This window comes from Lipotes vexillifer, unplaced genomic scaffold (assembly GCF_000442215.2).
Source record: "Lipotes vexillifer unplaced genomic scaffold, Lipotes_vexillifer_v1.1 scaffold758, whole genome shotgun sequence".
In the NCBI taxonomy this organism is placed as follows: Eukaryota; Metazoa; Chordata; class Mammalia; order Artiodactyla; family Lipotidae; genus Lipotes; species Lipotes vexillifer.
This window is the reverse complement of record NW_006770348.1, coordinates 409,359-425,438: the sequence shown is the minus strand read 5'-3', so window position 1 is coordinate 425,438 and position 16,080 is coordinate 409,359.

The following is a 16,080-nucleotide window of genomic DNA, read 5'->3' as shown; positions in this document are numbered from 1 at the left end:
AAAATGTAACACAAAATGTTACAATAAATAACTTGAACTTATCAATTGAAATACTATTTCTTCTCATTGGTGACAGTGCTATAATAGTGCCAGCATTTATATGACACTATAAAAAGATGGCTTTTTCAGATATTTACACTAAAAGTTATATCTATTTGATTTAAAATGTACTAAAAATTAGTCCATCTTAAAAACATCTGATGAATTTTTCACTTCTTCCACAGCATTTAACAAGTGTACATAGTGTTGCTGAGCAATATTCTCTCTAATTGTTTTAACTTATGAGTAGAGGATCATGTTTTGTAATAAGAATTAAAAAACTGAGAATGCAAGAACAGGATTGTTTAGTATAGTAATAAAACAACAAAGTTAAACTGACACATGTTTAATCATATGCAAAGTTATTAATGCCTGAATGATAATTATTCTGAAATATTATAGAAAATGACAGTAATTGGTATTGCTTACCCCTGATCAAATCACTTATTTCTAGAGTTGAGAGGTTTGTTGGACAGCTCTAATTATTTGAAGGTACTTTGTCAAATTGAGCTTTAAAGTTTCCATTGTAACTTTTCTCTTATCATCCATATCTACTTTCTACAGTTACACAGACTCTGAACCACTTAACTTCCCGCATAGCAGTTATCAAATATTTGAAGATATCTATCTTTGCCTTATCTCACCTTCATGTTTTTCCTGTTCCAGGCAGAACAACTCAGTTTCTTTCAATTGTTCATCATAGGATTTTTTTTCAAGCTCCTGAGAATACTGATTGCATTCCTATGGATACTTTGTGGCCTTTTTGTTTCTTCCCCAAAGAGATACATACTCTATTCATATCCTAGATGTGGTATGAAAATTAGAGATATTGATGTGATTCTATCATGCCCCCAAATATCCCTATACCCCTTCCTATTCAGTCCCTCTCCCACCCCTAGGTTCAAGCAATCCTTGATCTGATTTGTGCCACTAAAGTTTTTCCCCTGTTCTATAACGTTATATAAATGGAATCATACATTATGTTTTCTCTTGTATATTAATTATGACATGCATTACATTTAGTCTGCTCAGGCTTCCTGTAATGAAATGCCACAGACTGGGTACCTTAAACAATAGATATTTTTTTTCTCACAGTTCTGCCGAAGTCCAAGATCGAGGTATTGGCAGGGTTGGAGAGCGAGAGCTCTCTTCCTGGCTTTCAGATGGCCACCTTCTTGCTGGGTCCTCACATGGGCTTTCCTCAGTGCATGTATGCAGACAGAGAGAGAGAGCTCTCTGGTATCTCTTCTTATGAGGACATTAATCCTATTGGATAAGGCCCCACCCTTATTACCTTACATAATTTTATTTACTTCCTTAGTGGCCCTATCTCCAGATATAGCCACATTGGAGGTTAGGGACTCAACATACGAATTTTAGGGGGACACAAAAGTTCAGTCCATAACAAGCATAATACATTATAGACTCATCCATGTTTTTGTGTGTTTCAGTAGTACATTCCTTTATTAGTTATGAGTAACATTCCATTTATGGAAATACCACAATTGGTTTATCCATTTACCTGTTGATGAATATTTGGGTTATTTCCAGATTTGGGGCTATTATATATAAAGCTGCTATGAACATTTATGTCTAAGTCTTTGAATTTACTTTGTTTTTATTTCCTTGGGGCTAATAGCTAATAGTAGGATTGTTGGGTCATATAGAAAGTGGAAGTGTATGCACAATAAACTGCCAAAATGGGAGTTTCATTTTACACTCCCATCAGGAGTATGAGAGCTGAAGGTGTTCCACATCATCATGAAAACTTGATTTTTCAGCTTTTTAATTTTATAAATTTTAGTTAGCGTATGATGATATTATATTGTGAGTTTAATTTGCATTTCTCTGATGACTAATGGTATTGAACTTTTAAAAATTTGCATATCTGCGAGATGTTTATCTTTTTTGTGCAGTGTCTGTTCAAATCATTTGCTTGATTTTTAATGGGAGTTGTCTTTTATCTATCTATTTTTATTTTTTTATTTATTATTATTATTTTTAAATTTTATTTATTTATTTATTTATTTATTTATTTATGGCTGTGTTGGGTCTTCGTTTCTGTGGAGGGCTTTCCCCAGTTGCGGCGAGCCGGGGCCACTCTTCATCGCGATGCGTGGGCCTCTGACTGTCGCGGCCTCTCTTGTTGTGGAGCACAGGCTCCAGACGCGCAGGCTCAGTAGTTGTGGCTCACGGGCCCAGTTGCTCCGTGGCATGTGGGATCTTCCCAGACCAGGGCTCGAACCCGTGTCCCCTGCATTGGCAGGCAGATTCTCAACCACTGCGCCACCAGGGAAGCCCCGATCTGTCTATTTTTATATTGTAAAAATTATTTTTATACTATTGATACAAATCCTTTATCCAATATATGCACTGTGAATATTTTTCCAAGTTTTAACCTGCTTTTTTGTTTTCCAAATTGTGTCTTTCTAAAAGCAGACATTTAAAAATTTTTTGAAATCCAATTTACTATTTTCCTTTGATAGTTTGTGACATTTGTGCCCTATCTAATAAAACTCTGCTTGGCTTAGTTTCACAAAAATGTTCTCCTCATTTCTTCTAGATATTTTATAAATTTACTTACATGTCTAGGTTTATCATCCATTTCAAATTCCTTTTTTGGGTATATAAGGTCATCATGATCAAGGTTCATTTTTTTCCCCACATGGACATCCAGTTGTTCTAACAAGAGTTTTTGAAAAGCTTATGCTTTTCCCATTGAATTACATTGGCATTTTTGTTGAAAATCAACTGACCATAAATGTGAGGGTCTATTTCTGGTCAATTTATTTCTGTTCAATTGATCTGTATGTCTGTCTTTGCATCAACACCTCACTCTTTTGATCTTTGTAGAAAAATAGTAAGAAGCAGGTAGAATTATTCCTCCATTTTTCCTCTTTGTTTTCAAAATTGTTTTGCCTCCTATGCCCTTTGCATTTCCATATAAATTTTAGAATTAACTTGTCAGTCTCTATGAAACAGACTGCTGGGATATTGATTAGAATTGCATTGAATCTACAGACGAATTTAGGGAGAACTGAGATCTTAACATTGAGGTTTCCAATCCATGAGCATGGTATATATATCTCTACATTTGCGTAGGTTTTCTTTCATTTATCCTAGCAATATCTTATAGTTTTCAGTATACCAGCAATCTTGAGTCTGCACATCTTTTGTTAAATTGAAGTGACCCTCTAGGTCTTTCCTTTATTATGTTAATATGGGGGACTCCATTGATTAATATTCAAATGTTAATCAAACTTTCATCTCCAGGATGAATCCACTTGGTCAGGATGTATTTTCTATTTAAATATTATTTTCTGTATTTGATTTGCTAATATTTTGTTAATGATTTTTAAGTCTGTGCTTGTGAGGACTATTGGTCTATAGTTTTCTTTTCTTTTGTGTGTTTTTTTTTTTTTTTTGGCCATGCCATGAGGCTTGCAATATCTTAGTTCCCTGACCAGGGATTGAACCCAGGACCACGTCAGTGAAAATACCAAGTCCTAACCACTGGACCGCCAAGGAAGTCCCTGTAGTTTTCTTATAATGTTGTTGTCTGGTTTTGGTATAAAGTTAATATTGAGCTCCTAGAATGAGTTGAAAACTCTTCTCCCATCCTTTACGTTCTGGGAAAAAATTGTAGGCTTGGTATTATTTCTTCCTTAAGTATTTAAAATAATTCATCTGTGAAGCAATTTAGTCATGGAGTTTTGTTTGTAAGAATGTTATAAATTACGAATTCAGTTTCATTGATAGATATGAGGCTATTCATATTTTCTAATTTTTGTATCAGTTTTAGTGATTTAAGTCTTTCAAGAAGTGTGCTTATTTCATCTAAGTTGTCAAATTTATTGTAATAAATTTTTATAATAGTCTCATTATTATTTTAAATTCCATATGATTGATAATGATTCCCTCTCTTTTATTTCTCATATTTCTAGTTTGAGTCTTTTCTTTCCTAGATCAGTTAACTAGAGGTTTATCAATTTGTTTACATTTTTAAAGAACCAGCTTTTGGTTTCATTAATTTTTCTCTATTGTTTATCTGTTTTCTAATTCACTGATTACAGTTCTTAAATTTATTTCCCTCTTTCTTTTTACTTGGGTTTAATTGTTTATTTATTTATTTAATTTTAGCTTCCTGAGATGGCAGTTTAGATGGCTGATTTTAGATTTAAAAAAAAAAAAGCATTTAACACTGTAATTTACTTGCTAAATATTGTACTATCTGCATTCTACAAATTTTGATATGTTGTGATTTTATTTTCATTCATTTCAAAACGTTTCCTAATTTCCCTTGTAAATTTCTGTTTGACCCATGGTTTATTTCAAACTATGCTATGTAATTTATAAATATTTCAAAAATTTCCAGATATCTTTCTAGTATTAATTCCTAATTTAATGTTTCTGTGTTCAGCAAACATATACTGTATAATTTGTATTTAGATTTATTGAGATTTGCTGGTTTAGCATGTGGTCTGTTTTTAAAAATTTTTTTATTGAAGTATAGTTGATATACTATTCTATGTTACAGGTGTGCAATATAGTGATTCACAATTTTTAAAGTTTATACTTCATTTACAGTTATTATAAAATATTTGCTATATTCCCCATGTTGTACAATATATCCTTGTAGCTTATTTTATACCTAATAGTTTGTACTTCTTAATCTCCTTTCGCTATACTGTCCCTACCCGCTTCCCTTGCCAACTGGTAACCACTAGTTTGTTCTCTATATCTGTGAGTCTGCTTATTGTTTGTTATATTCACTAGTCTGTTGTATTTTTTAGATTCCACATATAAGTGATAACATACAATATTTGTCTTTTTCTGTCTGACTTATTTCACTTAGCATAATGCCCTCCAAGTCCATCCATGTTGCTGAAAATGGCAAAATTTCATTCTTTTTTATGGCTGAGTAGGATTCCATTTTATGTACATACCACACCTTCTGTTGTGATTAATATTCCACATTTATTTTATGGTAGTGTTTCTTCTGCTCTTGTTGGATGCAATTTTTTTGGCTTTGTAAATGTTTATTTTAAATGAAAAAATAATGTTACAATAGTTATCAGATGCCTAATAATGTTTACATGGCAGAAATAAATATATAAGGTAGAAATCAATTTGCAGTATATAGTCAGCACCATGAGATATGGATTGTGGTGATGGCAACACGATTTATTACTTATAATGCAGGAAAAAAGGTGACCATAGCAACATTTTTACTTGTAACTCCTCTTCTATACCCAGGAACAACTACACTTCCGAGCTGCCATTTGTAATTTAGGTTGGCACCAATCTAATAAATTATTGAATAAATAAATAAATGGGGATGAAGTGACAAATTTTTCTCATAGGATAATTCCAAATAACATGTAGCTACTCCCTGCTCCATAAGGTAGAGCGTGATTGGCCCCTATCCCTGGCCAATTGCCTGAATTAATTTGTATCCTTTGAGTAGTGGTCATTTAAATATTTATTTTTCTTTACCTATTTGCACTACCATGAAGTCTGTACTTAGCAATCTTGTTCACAAAGATAACCTGGAAAGCCTAGTCAAATTCCTTTTGAAGAAATGTACTCTGTTTGAGCAACCAGTCAGAAAAAAATTATCTGACAGGTTTTTAGTGAACCAATGTTGACTTCTAGGGGTCTCCATTTATTTTTCCAAGTGATCTTGAATCCTCATATTAATATAGAATATTGCTGAATATTGATGTCAGTCTCTCCATACATTCTTAAATTTTTGGTAAAGTGCCATTCCGAGTCTTGAAGCATCATTCCCATTTTTCCACAAGTCCTGGACAGTCACTGATTGAGGGCTATTCAATCTCTGTAATTTCTGACATATTTATGTAAATACAGTAAGTCCCCTGCATACGAACGAGTTCTGTTTCGAGAGCATATTCGTAAGTCCAGTTTGTTTGTAAGTCCAACAGAGTTAGCCTAGGTACCCAACTAACACAATTGGCTATGTAGTATAATACATAAAAAACACAAAAGATAAAACATTTTTAATCTTATAGTACACTACCTTGAAAAGTACAGTAGTACAGTACAACAGCTGGCACACAGGGGCTGGCATGGAGTGAACAGGCAAGAAGAGTTACTGACTGGAGGAGGGAGAGGAGGTGGGAGTTGGTAGGGCTGAAGGATTGTCAGCAATAGGAGACAGAGGGCAAGCTGCAATTTCACTCATGCCTGACGTTGATGGCACAGGTTCTGGTTCTTTGCTGGATTCAACTCTAATCTACCCTCTTGAAAAAATGATCCAGTGATGTCTGGGTAGTAGCTCTTTTTTTCTCATCATAGATGACACGGTAGCACTGGATTGGATTCTGAATGGCTGCTGCAACCTTCGTGTACCGTTCTGCATTTGGGACCTGTGCCTCAAAAACTAATAGTGCCTCCTCAAATAAAGAAAATCCCCTTGCCATTTTGTGTGTCATGAATCTCTTCGGTTCTTCAGTTACTTCTTCCTCTTGTCTCTCTTTGTCCTTTCTCTGGGCCTCCAATTCCATTAGGTCTTCATTCATAAGCTCCTCGTGTTGCACAGCAAGGACTTCAATGCAGTTGTCCTCTTGAAGATCTAGCCTGAAATAAAGATACTGTACTACTGTACTCTATACAGTACTATACAGTAAAGTACACAAAAGCACAACCACTTATAGAGGATGCACACACGTGACGCTGTACACCGGACATGTGAACTTAATTTACGTGATTGGATATACAAACAGACGTTTGCATCTTTGAAAGTTTGCAACTTGAAGGTTCGTATGTAGGGGACTTACTCTATTTAAAAACTCTAGCAAAAAATAGTGTTCCACTATTAATTAAATGAGATGGCTTTGCAAGTTGGAAATATATCCAGACAGGTAGATTTATATTAATTTTGACCATTAAAGAGGGTGAATCTCAACAAAGGAGACTGAAGGTGAAGGTGGGCAGCATGTTTCCCTGTTCTGAGAGAGGTCCCCAATCATTTCAAAATTATCTTCTTTTTTCAAACTATGCTTCCCTTGGAGAGTCTGACACATACTTCTCCCCTTGTTACTGATGGGAACACTGTTCTACTGTTATTTATGGGAATTTGTCTATCTCTCAGGTATGTTGGAACTGCAAAAGAGGCTTAAATGCCACTGAACAAGGGTGATCACTTTCAAATGCCCTTTTGAAAGAAACAGATCTGGGTTTAAGTGATAATTGTGATGCTCCTAGCTGTGGAATCTCAACTACATTAACTTATGTACAGTTTGGTTTTCTTTTCTGTGAATGAAGGATAATAACATTTATGTACTTTGCAGGGTTTTTGTGAGAATTAAAGTTTATTTATATAAAATGTTTTGCATATACTAGGTGCTCAGTAATAGTAGCTTGTATCAGCATTATCACCATCTCTTGAGACTTGGTTCCTTCTTATGAATGTTTGTTTAGCTGCCTCCCCACACATGAAAGGGTACGATGAAAAATCAGATTGTTATGTGGCAGTGAGGGACAAAGTTCTCCAATTTTTGATTTGTCAGGATAGCTGGATTCATTCACATACTCACTCTTCAAAATGACTATTTCACACCCTCTCTATTCTTCACAAACTTCTGTCACCTTCTCTCCTGCTCTAACGCTCATCCTTGTAATCTCACAGAGAAAATTGAAACAATGAAATGAATTTCCACAACCTTCCATCATCACATCTATCCATCGACCTATACCAGCATCTCTACCCAGATGCTTTCACTTCTGTAGATGAGCTGTGTTTCTAGAAAGGACTAAACTCTCTACTTATCCACTAGATCCTGTTCCCTCTGTCATGTTCAAAGACAAGCTTTCAGCAGTTTTTCCTAGTTTTCCCACATTATTAATTTCCCCTTTGTAGAGTATCATCTGCTTAAAACTACAGATATCCTTTCATCTTGGGAAAAAAACAAAAACTAAAAACCTCTTTTGACACCACATTCTTTGACACCCTTTCAGCTGCCATCACATTTTGCTACTTCTCTTGACAACAAAACTCTTTTTAAAAGAATGGCATTTACTTACTGTCTTTAATTTCTTTCATTTCATTCTGGATCCCAATCCAGTGAGGCATTTGCCTCTATGACACCACTGTTATGTCTCTTATCAAGGTCACCTATGACCTCCATTTTATTAAATCCATTTCTTGATTCTTAGTCCTTATCTCTCTTGACATATCAAAGGTATTGGACACAACTGATTATCTCCTTCCCCTTGAAGCGCATTCTTCATCTGGTTTCTGAGGAAACATTCATTTTGGTTTCATCCTACCTTAGCAATTGCTCCTTCTAATTTTCCTATACTGGTTCTTTCTCTACTCTTTGGCCAATAAACTTTGGAGTGATCTTGAGGTTAATCCTTGAAACACTTCACTTTTCTGTTTATCCTTATTCTCTTGGTGATCTCATCTAGTGTCAGGATTTAAATGCTATCTATATTTCTACCCCAGACCTTGATCTCCAAAATCATATACCCAACTGCCTGTCTCGCCTCTCCAATTGATATCTATTAGGCATTGCAAACGTAATACATTTAAAACCTAACTTTAAATATTCCCCATCCCCAAACCTACTGCTTCTCAGTAAATGATAACTTCACTTCTATAACTGCTTAAGTAAAAAACCTTATAGTCATCTTTGATTTCTCACTCTCTTTTTCATCCCATATCTTACAGATATTTCCACACCTTGTTGGTTTTGCCTGCCAAAGATAATATAACTGAACATCTCACTATCTCTTATCCAAGCCATCATTGTTTCGCATCTTGACTGTTGTAATATCATCTTAGTCTTGCTACTTGTACCTTTTCCACCAGTCTTGTCTTAGTATTACTGTAGCCAATTAATGCCATTTCCATTCTGAAAGCACTTAATGGCTTTCCGTAGCAGTGAAAATGAAGCCATGCTCAATCTGGTTCCATTTAACTTTCTGACATCATCCCCTATTATTCTTCCTCCCCGCTCACTCTAATTCAGGCTCATCGGCCAATGTATTTCTCCTTGAGCATACCTGGTACACTCCTGTCACAAGGCCTTTGCCCTTGCCTTTCCCTCTTCCTGCATACAGAAAAATGCATATCTAGCTGTCTCATCTCCTTCAGGTGTTTGTTCAAATGCACCTTCTCAGTGAAGCTGTCCTTATCTATGTTATTTTAAATTTCAATCTTCAACTTTTGACTCTGTCAACTCTTTGCTTTATTATTCTCTCTAGCACTCATCAGCATCTGACTTCCTATATATTTTACATTGTATATGTGGTAATTGTGTCTCCCTCTTCTGAAATATAGGTCCATAAACTTGAAGATTTTTGTTTGCTTTATTCCTAACTGCATTCTCTTTGTTTAGAACAGTACCTGCCTTACAGTTGGTGCTCCATAAATATTTGTTGAATAACTAAATATTGTCCTAGTATTGCCTGATTTTCCTCTTTTTTCCCCAAGATAAAATAGTCAGTAATAACATGTAAAATTTCTGAATTATTGTACCATCTTCCCCCTGTATCTTCTTAAAAGAGCATAATTTACATCTAGTAAAATTTGCCCTTTTAATTGTAAAGTTCTGAGAATGCACAAATGTATACAGTTGTGTAACCACCACCACAGTCAACACAGAACAATTGTATCATATCCAAATTTCCCTTGTGTCCTTTTGCAGTCTGTTCTTCCTCCACATCCCCAGGACCTGGCAACTAGTGGTTTTGTATCTATGGTTTTGTCTTTTCAACAATGTCATATAAATAGAATCATATAATATGTAGCTTTTAGACTCTGGCTGCTTTCATTTAGCTTAATGAACTTGAGATACATCTAGGTTATTGCATTTAGTAGTAATTTGTTTATTGCTGAGTCCTCTTGTATTCCATTGTACAGATGAACCATAATTTGTTTATCCATTTCCCAGTTGAACAATATTTGTGCTGTTCTCATAGTTTGGTGATTACTAATAAACACTCATGTGCAGATTTTTGTGTAAATTTAAGTTTTTATTTCATTTGTGTGAACACTTAGCAGTGAGGTTTATGGGTTATGTGGTAAGTTTATATTTAACTACATACGAAGTTTCCACTTGGAAAAATATTTGCAACCCATCCAATGAATCTGAGTTCTAGTTCCTCCACATCCTGCATTTGGTGTCGTCAGTTTTTTTTTTTAAGCCATTATGATATGTTTGTAGTAAAATCTCATTGTGGTTTTCATTTATGTTTCCTTAATGGTTAATGATGTTGAGCTTAATTTCATGTGCTTATTTCCCATCCATATATGTTCTTTGGTAAAGTATTTTTTCAAATCCTTTCTCTGTTTTTAAATTGGGTTGTTGGTTTTTCTTTTATTGAATTTTGAGAGATCTTTATAAATTCTGGATACAAGTCCTTTATCAGATTTATGATTTGAAAAGTATTTTCTCTTAGTCTGTTGCCTGTCTTTTCATTCTTCTAACAGTGACTTTCAAAGAACACACATTTCTAATTTTGATGAAGTCCAGTTTATCATTTTTTTCTTTTTAAGGATTGAGCTTTGGTGTTGTATCTGAGATATATTTGCCTAAACCAAAGTCAAAAAGGTTTTCTCTAAATTTTCTCTTAGAAGTCAATTTTAAGTATTTGAATTAATTGAATTTTTATAAAAACATATATACCTGGGAGCCGAATGTGACTTGTGGGCTGCATTTTGTCATCTCTAGTTTATAGTCTAATCTGGAAACCATCAATAGAAAAAAAAAAATCCAATAACTCTCTATCCTAGGACAATCAAATAATGACATGAAAGGCAAGTACTTTTATTATTCTTTTTTTTTTTTTTTGCGGTACGCGGGCCTCCCACTGCCGTGACCCTTCCCGCTGGGGAGCACAGGCTCCGGACGCGCAGGCTCAGCAGTCGTGGCTCACGGGCCCAAACGCTCCGCGGCACGTGGGATCCTCCCGGACCGGGGCACGAACCCGCGTCCCCTGCATCGGCAGGCGGACTCCCAACCACTGCGCCACCAGGGAAGCCCAGGCAAGTACTTTTAAAACAGTACATATTTTTACTTTTAGAATATACCTTAAAATATTTCACCACTAAAATCATAGAATATGCACTTCTGTACCACTGATTTATCCATTGGGAAAGAAGCATTCAAAATTAATAAACATAAATTAAGCTAACTAATAATCAGAAAGAAAAATTTATTTGAAAAATATAGCTTATATTTTAAAAATATAGTTTTCTACTTGAGTTATTTTTCAGTACTGTTCAAGTTTCAATTTTAAATTATCATTTTATATGGATTATTTTATTGGTAACTTTTGTTATTTTCTAAACAATTGAAAAATGTAATTCTGTGTACCCAATTTATATCTGTAACAATATTCTCTTATAAAACAGGAAGATTTAAAAATCATTCAGTGAAGGCATCAGTCACTACAGAGGTAGTAGAAATAATAAAGTTTCTGATATTAGTTATATAGATACATGTTAACAGAGGAGAGAAGATTGTAACTACAATTAGGCAATAATTCCGTTGTTCACATTCCTCACTATGGAGTTAATGACTAGCCCGAGGGTCCATGAAAAGCAGGGAGTGAATGATGTTTAATGATGCAACGAGTCATTAAATGCCTAAAAAGGAACCACAGTGTCAGGTATCATTGCCCTTATGAATGTCTACTGCTACAAGAATAACATTTGAAGTTTATTTGCGCATACATTTCCAAGTTAATATAACTCATTCTGTTGGAAAAAAATCAAAAAATATTTCTGGAGCTCTGATCTGTCTGTTGGCATTTTTGTTCCTCGCTTATAATAAACCAACCAGTTTCACTAGGATTAAAGTGTCATCTTTATAATTAAATTTTAGGTGACACAGCAAAATCAGTAATGAATCTGAGCTAGTAGAAACTCTACTTTCAAATGTTAAAGGACTAAAATTTAATTTTAAATATGTTCCAGAGATCTGAAAGATATATTTCATTTGAGAGATATATTTCATAATGAGAAGTTTAAAATGTAGACATCTTAAAGTAAAGAGTAATTAATCAGACAGAGATAGCCATCCAGTCATAATATATCAGTTCCCTCCTTTAACCACCCCTAAATTCTCAGATATCTTCTAGGGGAATGAGAGACAATTCTACCTCAGTTTAGACTAGATCTGGAAGTGGATCAAAAAAGATAGTCCAATATGTCTTGAATGTGACATGATGATAAATATTGTAGTTTATTGTTCTAAGAATGGGAAGTTGTGATCTAAATTAGAATTTATAACCTGCTGTATATATTAGATATCACCATTTGTACATGAATATTGAAAAACGGCTAGATCAGGCAATAGACAAAGCACATTATATAAATTGTATGCTTACTCTTCCCCTAAAAATTAGATAAACCATTGATGTCGTATTAATTGGCATTGGGGTGTCTTCATTTTATATAGTTCTCCTTTACTCCTATCTTGTTTCCTTTTATTATTAAGAGTCAGTCTGTTTAACAAAAACATCTATAATTTATTAATATTTATTTGAAAAATGCAAGACAGATTTGGAGAAATATGGAGACAGAACTGTTCAAAGAAAACCATCAACAGAATACATAGTGGATGAGTATTAGTCGACAAGCCAGGGCCACTCAAATTATTCAAATCAAGGCAGGGAACAAAAGAGATAAAAAGTTTTAATTCTTTTTTTACCAAAACTACCTGTGGATAATTTAGATATATTGGATTAAAATTTTAATATTCAACATTGTTTTTTAAATGGAGATTTTTTTTTTTTTTTGCGGTACGTGGGCCTCTCACTGTTGTGGCCTCTCCCGTTACGGAGCACAGGCTCCAGACGTGCAGGCCCAGCGGCCATGGCTCACGGGCCCAGCCGCTCCGCGGCATGTGGGATCTTCCCGGACCGGGGCACGAACCCGCGTCCCCTGCGTCGGCAGGCGGACCCTCAACCACTGTGCCACCAGGGAAGCCCTAAATGGAGATTAAAAAAGAAAAGCAGACTAAGTTCATTTTATCAAGGCATTACTGATCCATTAAAATATTTAGATTTGTTATAAAACCAAAATAGAGGTATTTCAGAGAGTAAAATATAAAGCTGTGAAAAGTTAAAATATTTAAATATTTGGATGGCAATCTAAAGACAATTGTGGATGAACAGACGATAACTTTAACAATTGTTGTATTTTGAGCCCTATTGTTTATTGGAACTGTGGTTATTTACATAGACAATTTCTAATCCTACAGCTCTTATTATTCCAGAAGTGTTTTTATCTTAATGTGAAGAAAGTAAGGCTCAGAAATGCTAAACAAATCACTGAAGTTCACATGGGTAAATAGAATCAAAATTTGGTCTCAGTCTGCATTGTCTTTGCTCTTTCCAGTATGCCATATTATCCTTCTACAGTGGGCATGCTAGTGAGATACCACTTTAATTATACCAAAAGTTTGTTACTCAGAAATATAGAGTGTTTTCTGTTGACAGGAAGAAAGCACAAAATGCATCTAGGAAATCAATATGTCCATGTGATAACATACTTTTTTTTTTCTTCACATGAAAATTCCTTATGATTAGGATTTTGTTCATAGTCCCATATCTATTACTTTACACATTATTCTAAGAAGCTTAGTAATATGTTTTCCTAGTCCATAAAATGTTAAGTGTGATATATTAAAAATTGGAGTGGCAATGCAGTGGACAGACACATTGGTTTTAGCAAGAAATGTCAGCTGATAGCAAGGAAGAAAATAGGAAAATGATAGCCATGAAGATTAAAAAGCCCCAGCAGTCTGAGTTCATTTAATAGAAGGACAAACTTCCTTAGATAGCTTGATAGCTTCCAAATGTATCACTTTATTAAAGCACAGCCTAAAACTGACACTTATATTGATGTTTCTGAGTCATTAAGGAAAAAGTGAAGACGGTAACAGCTCATATTTATTGAATACTTACTATGTGCTGAGTGCTTTTCTAAGTCTTTCTCATTTATTGACTCATTTTGACTTTACAGTACCTCTTATTATATCTGTACTCCTATTATTGCCATTTTACAGATGAGGAATATGAACCTTAGGGGAATTAAGTAACTTGCTCGAGATTGTGTGGATAATATATAGCTTAAAATAAAATTTTTCTGGAGTTTAAAGGGGTACAAATTCATTTATTTGGAGAAGTCATCTTATTTATTTTCAAGCATTTATTAAATTTCTACAGTGTTTCAGACATTGTGCCATATAATATGGGATAAATTGGAGAAGAATAAGATGCTGTCAAGCCCCTTGGGGAACTCATAAGTGTAGTAGAGGAAACAGGCACATTTGTGCCATTTAATAAGCTCATAGGCCAGAGCGTGCTTAACTCAGACTGGAAGTGAGGGAAGCCTGAAGATCAGAGAAGACTTCTCTGAAGCAGTGAACTTCAATAAGGGCACTCAGCCTCTGCACTGCAAGAGAAATCAGGTCACTGTGCGTGTGTGTGTGTGTGTGTGTTTGTGTGTGTGTGTGTGTGTGTGTGTGTCTTACTATCTCTTATCCTGAACTCTCACTACCACTGCAAAATTGTCACTTTGGATACAGGTCAGGGGGCAGGATAAGGAAAACTGCAGGGGCAAAGGAAGTTCTGAGAAATGGAGCCAAAGGTAGGGGAGGGCTGCTGTAGAAGTGTCTTCTCAGGTAGGAATTGGAGATTGAGATTAAATTGATTAAAAGGAGGATGAGAATGCCTAATACTTGTTTGTTTAGTGACTCACTTGGAGATAAAAATGGTTTTGTTTCTGATTGTTTGGTTTTAATATTCAGTAGTTTCTGAGAAAGTGACTATCCTTCAACGAAGAGAAAAATTCTAGTCCAAATAATTTGTTGAAATATTCATTCACTGCTGGCTGCTCTGTCCGTTGGGCATTTCATGAAGCGATGTGCTCACATGAAGCGTGGGACTAATATTAACGCAGTGCTAGTGGACACTGTGCCTATAATGCTATTAAGGGCTCTCTGGGTTCTAGAAACAGTAAACTCAACCTGGTGCAAGTCAAGGCTGGGGAGGAGTGAGAAGAGTACCCAGGAAGGTTCCATGGTAACCCAGTAAAAGAGAACTGGCCAGGTGATAGGAAGACTAGGAATCAAGTTAGCTCCAGGGCTGGTGATCTTCGCATTTCCATCTCTGTCTCTTAGAGGGTATCTCGTTTCTGAGTAAGCATCAATGTCTCTGTGTACTGTGTCTACATCTGTCTCCTTTGTGTCTATGTCTCTCTTTTTGTCTCCATCTCCTTTTGTATGTCTGTCATTTTCTGTCTGTGTGGTCACTATCTCTGTATATTTTTGTGTGAGAATATGTTTTCCCTTCCTCTCTTTCTTTCCAGGTCCCTATTCTTCTGTATTTCACTCTGTGTGCCTCTCCCTTTGTCTACTTCTGTTGCTTTTCCCTCTGTGTCTTTCTCCTATTTATCTCTGTCTCTTAGGCTCTCTGTCTCTGTCTCTTTCAGTCTGTGTATCCTTTTCTGTCACTCTGTATTTATCTATTGTCTCTGTTTCTCTGTATGTCCATCTCTCTGTGTATCTCTAAGTGATCTCTGAGTCTGTTTTTCTCCAGATGTCTCTGGCTGTCTCTCTATATGAGTACTTCTCTGAACTCCATTCTGTATCTATCTGTGTGGTTGTATCTCTCTCTGTCTCAGTCTCTCTGTCTCTGTCTCTCTCACTCTACACACACACACACACACACACACACACACGCACAAACACGCATCTCTTTCTTTATATCTCTGTCTCTGTCTCCCCTTGCTTGTTTATAAAATGGCCCCCAAGTGACTACTTCTTTTGCTAAGAGAAATACCAGACAGATCAACTTTCTATAGCTAATCGCTTATTTCTGCTCTTAATTCAAATTTCTCAAGAAAAGATATCCCGATAAACTTATTTCATCTTCTTGAGACAGCTCCTATCAGGCATACAATATTAGCCATTTTATGGATAAACTATGTTTACTCTTGGCCCAATAAAGGGATGGTCATGGGGCACAACCATGTGTTACAGTGACTATTTAGCAAGACTATGG